Source organism: Scomber japonicus, chromosome 17 (genome assembly GCF_027409825.1).
Source record: "Scomber japonicus isolate fScoJap1 chromosome 17, fScoJap1.pri, whole genome shotgun sequence".
Classification (NCBI taxonomy): domain Eukaryota; kingdom Metazoa; phylum Chordata; class Actinopteri; order Scombriformes; family Scombridae; genus Scomber; species Scomber japonicus.
In genome coordinates this window covers 4755932-4761303 of record NC_070594.1, presented here as the reverse complement: position 1 = coordinate 4761303, position 5372 = coordinate 4755932, and positions in this window count along the sequence as shown.

Sequence of the window (5372 nt, the reverse complement as noted above, 5' to 3'; positions counted from 1 at the left end):
TAATCAATAGTGTTGATTGAGCTATTAATGATACCAGATGACTCATTGCTCTTTATTTCTTCATTTTAGGGAACAAGATCTGCTTAATTGTTGCTGCAGTAGTTTTCGTGATAGTGTTGAAAATAAATAATGTTTGGTGAAGGGGAAAAATAAACTTCAACATTACAGTGTGCCATCCAGCTTTAAAATATATGTTTTAACCCTCCTGTTGTGTTCGAGTCAAGGAAGGGAGGAAGTAGGAAGGAAAGGAGGGAGGGAGGGAGGGAGGGAGGAAGGAAGGAAGGAGGGAAGGAAGAAAGGGAGATGGAGGAAGGAAGAAGGGAGGAAGGAAGGAAAGGAGGGAGGAAGGAAGGAAGGAAAGGAGGAAGGAAGGAAGGAAAGGAGGGAAGAAGGTAAGTAAGGAAAGGAGGAAGGAAGGAAGGAAAGGAGGGAAGAAGGGAAGTAAGGAAAGGTGGAAGGAAGGAAGGAAAGGAGGGAAGAAGGGAAGTAAGGAAAGGAGGAAAGAAGGAGGGAAGGAAAGAAGGAGGGAAGGAAGGAAGGAAGGAAGGAAAGGAAAGGAAAGGAGGAAGGAAGGAAGGAAGGAAGGAAGGAAGAGTCAAAACAGATGGGTCAATTTGACCCGGGAGCACAACAGGAGGGTTAAATAGGGCTGTCAATCGATTAAAAACTTAAATCTCGATTAACTGCGTGATTGTCATGAGTTAACGTTTTTAATACTCTACGGAGCTGAATTTTCTTTCTCCATTTCTGCTTGTTATCCAAAAACGTTACTGCTCCATTGCTTCCTTATTACCAAACTACAGGCTGGGAGAAGGGTCAAACATAACATTTAAAAAATTAATACTGTTAAAATGAATTTGCATTAACGCTTTATTAACTTTGACAGCCCTAGTTGTAAATGAAGCTGAAACTTTTCTGTAATTTTGCTAATTAAAAATGTTGAGTAAACTTTGTCCCTCACAAAGAATAAATTAAAAATGAATAAATCTGAGTTTTTGTCATCATATCTCTGTGGGCTGCCTCCATATACTCCATATTGTCAAAACTGTTTAATACCATTTCATTATAAAATAAAGTCATGATCTCATTAAAAAATAAAGATCTAAGCTTAACTATTCATATTTTAATTTGAATGTACAAACATTTTAAATTTGAAGTGCAGCCTGTAATAAGTCAGGATTTAATGGATGGTGTATGGAGTCAAATAAAGAAAGATTCTGTAGTGAAAATTAAGCTTTGGGCAAGAAAACATTAACGTATGCAGTAAAGAAATCTGCAAGAAGCCAAGAAGACTGTATCTAATCTGAGGCAGCTGACAAACCAGGTAAAGAAACAAGGTATCAGACAAAGCTACCTGAAGCTTTAGAGAAAATTAAAAAATCATTATTGAATTATTGAATTTTATAGTAAACCTGATGTAAAGTTGACTAAATTGGGTCTGACACAAGAAAAAAGTAAAGTTAGTAAATCCTTTGTTTAGCTGCTGTATGTGTGTTTTTGCTTTGCTAAGCCAGCTGGAAACAGTGTCATGGGATTGGTTTCACACTGAATATCTGCTTGAGAAATCTATCAGCCTTGTCAGATATGTGTCAGATTCATCAGTGAAGGTTTCTGATAATGTCACTTTAATGAAGGATAATGTCAGACCACAGTGAGCAAAGCAGTCATTGTCGGAGGTCTGAACATTTGTGCCAGAATAAAGGCCTCAGTACGCTTCATGACACTTAATTGTCCAACAACCTTTCTGATCAATCAATCATGCAGACTTTACGCAGCACTGGCCACATGTGGTGCAACACAAGAGTTACATCATCTGATTGATTGTGTTGCAACTACAAAGAGAAGACAAGGAATTCTTGGGGAAATATTGGAAGCATTGGGATGAAACCAGAAGGAGGGTATGAAGGTGGGGAACCTTTGAGTGTGGCTAGGTATAAATCACAGACTGTATAAAGATGGGTGCAGCGAGGAGTGACGGCACATGTCGGTTTGAATCAGAGCAGGTTTGAAGCCCAGAGCTGCAGCTTAAGGTCAATCTGTTTCCTTTCACACTCTGGAAACCAAAGGTAACTCTAGCTTACTGTGAAGCATTAGTATAGATCCCACTGCTTTTCTTGGCGAGACCCACATTACTCTGCCTCAACACAGACATGTTTGGTGATATAGACCTGCTCAACTGTGACCCTGCCAAAATTGAACTGAACTCCGTGACAACGCTACGCTGTGTCCCATTTCCCCTCCTGATAAAAGTTGAGGCAGAGTTATGGGCATCATAGAGGAGGTGTGACCCAATGGCTCCTGTTGATAAAAGAAGTGCAGGTGTGTGTCGATCTTGAACAATTGCAGTAAAACATGAGAGGTACATCCTGCCTATGTTGGAGGATATAGCTCCAAAAGATGGCTGGAACAAACGTTTTCTCCACTCTGGATGCTTCATGTGGATTCTGGCAGATCAACCTGGATGCAAGCAGACAACATTCATAACCACTATTGGGAGGTCCTGCTTCCAACGACTGCCGTACGGAATAACGTCAGCCCCAGAAATCTTCCAAAGACAGATGTCACCACTGTTAAAGGGCCACGAGGAAGTTGTCATGGTAATGGATGACATCCTTATCTTTGGAGCAACCAATGAGGAGCACGACAGCCATCTACATGCAGTCCTGAGGACAAGAAAGGACAGTGGCTTGAAGCTGAACAAAGCTAAGAGCCATTTTGGTAAGTTTGAAATACAATACTTATACCATATCATAAGTGCAGAGGGCATGAGACCGGACCCTAACAAAGTGAAAGCTATCACGCACATGCCAGGTCCAACAAACGTTGAGGAGCTACATCAGGTACTTGGTCTCATTAAAGATCGTGTAAAGTGAATTCAGACATTTTCTTCTAAACACATTAAATAGGTCATAAATGTATTTCTAAAAAAGGTGTAAAAAGCATTTCAACCATTTAGATTTGAATTGTGGAGCTAGGCTTCACAAACTGTGTTTCAAGATTTCTGTGTTCAGGATTTAGTGATTAGCATAAACCCGCCCCTGCTGCTGTAGAGGTAGAAATACATTCAGCACACACTACTACTACTACAGTCTACAGTTAGCCAGTTAGCCGAGTTAGCTGTTGAGCTAGCCACAGAAAGCTCTCAGACGTAGTGTCCATGTTTCGGGTAGAGGTGTTGGCTTTGATTGACCGGTGACACTTGGTAGGAGGCGGGGCTTCAGCGGACTCGGCGGCCATGCTCACAGCGTTTGGGAGCAGAGAAAGAGGCTGATTTTTACACAACTTTGAAGCCTAATTTCATATATTTGGCGATTTTTTAATCATTCAAATTTGGCAGGGTGGTTAACAACAAACTTTTCTGTGATATGTTAAACTCAGAACACAATATTTATTCAGACTTTACACGGACTTTAACTATGTAGCCTGCTCAAGAGAGAGAGTGACTGAGTATGGAGTGACCCAATATATTTGACTGGAAGGTCATTTATATCCTATAGATATCAAAACTTTAATGCCAACCTATTATCAACATATTGTAGTTAGTGGGAATCAGAGGAATCAGATATAAACCTTGAACCTTGAACTTAGCAGCACAGACTGCACCTGAAGAACAGAAGTGTGGTCAGCTGCAGTTGTCTGTGGCTTTGTCCAAAACAATCTTTCTTTTTAAATGCAACAGACTCTTACAAAGTTGGTTATCTTAAAACAAAACTTGATGACTGTCCATGCATGTTTATTGCACCTACTGCAATGAACCAGTTTTCTCTACAGTAAATGCAAACTGCTGACGCCGTGTTCAGTTCTTATCTCTTGCAAAACACTGATGAAGTCATATATCTCCACTTCCTCTTATTGTAAGACAGCACATGGCCTGACCCAGCCTGGGAGGAGCAAAAGCAGCTGAAGTGTGGGAGAGAGATACTGTATGTCAGAGACTTCACCAGAAAGTATCGATCTATGTAAGTAAATATTTAAAATCATTCATGTGAACTACTCCTGTGAATCTGTGAACTAGATCGCTACCATATCTATGTGTAGAGGTTATAGCTCTGTCAGGTATTTCTGTGTGATTTATGGCTCAGTGTGAGCTTGAGCAGATAAACTGTGACCTAAGTGTATGTGTGTGACGCACATACACCTGCTTGTTTGGCTTTATTCAGTTTTGTTAATAAAGACTTTGACTGAATGTTCATCTTTGTTTCCTTTTTAGAGACATGACATACGAGGGGAACAAGGGGGAAACTGGTGAGACACACATATATACACAAGTTTACACACACTTTTCATTCTGTGTCCAATCTTTTGACTGGTACTGCAAATGACTCTTTCAAAACTGAAACTGAACTAATATCGTTATATAATTAAGTAATAATTGACCACTTGTGTGTGAAAGGGGATGTTGGTTCTATGAATTATCAACTGACTCTACAGTTCCTGTCAGCTTTACAGAGGTCATGTTTCAACATACTATGTTCATTTTTTAGAGTCCACAACTTCCCTATTCTGAGCTGAGCAGTTTCAGTTCCTCCTTTTTTCTGCAGTAACAGGCAGTTGCTCTAAAAACCCCATGTATGCTACCTGACCTTAACCAAACAGATAAAGTTAAGGACAAGCTGCTTTTAGCAGCTAAAGAGACAAAAGTTTCCCCAGGATTTGGTGGAGACCAACAAACAATATTTACAGCAGTAAATACTGGACTTAGGGTTAGGCCAGAAACATGACTAAATGAGTGTAAAACCTGCTCCATGTGTCACATCCTGTCTGTAGTTTCTGTTGTGTTTTAGTCTTATTTTGAAAGTTTTTCTCCGTGTGTGTGGTTGTTTTTACTTCCTGTATTTCCCTTACTTGATTTCCTCTTTAGCCTCATGGAGACGGTTCTATGTTTTTGAGTCAGGAAAAACAAACGGGGCTCATTTAGACTTGGTTAAAAAGTTTAAAGGCATTGGCCACCGTGAGGTGTCTCGTCCTGAGCAATGTGACTATCTCCTGATAATCTGTCCGGCTGTTTCACGAGTTGGAACGAACATCAGCGAGGCCTTGGAAAGCATGCCTGGTAAGAATGACTTTTTCAGGCGAATTTCCTATTTATTGATCATAGGTATACAGAACATTTTGACCAATCAGTGTGGAAGTGAATAATTTTGCTCCGTGAAAAAACTTAACATGATGTTTTAATGTTTTTAATGTTTGTGTTTATCCAAATACTGATATATCTTATTCCTCTGAGCTGCAGACCTCCACTAGTGTCCAAAAACTACAACAATGTCAGTGAGCCACAGAGTTGAATAATATTGGGTCATATTGGCATGTTCCTTTGTCACAAAGATTTATGGTCACAGTAGTTTGATTAGAAACAGCTCCAAAGAGACTAA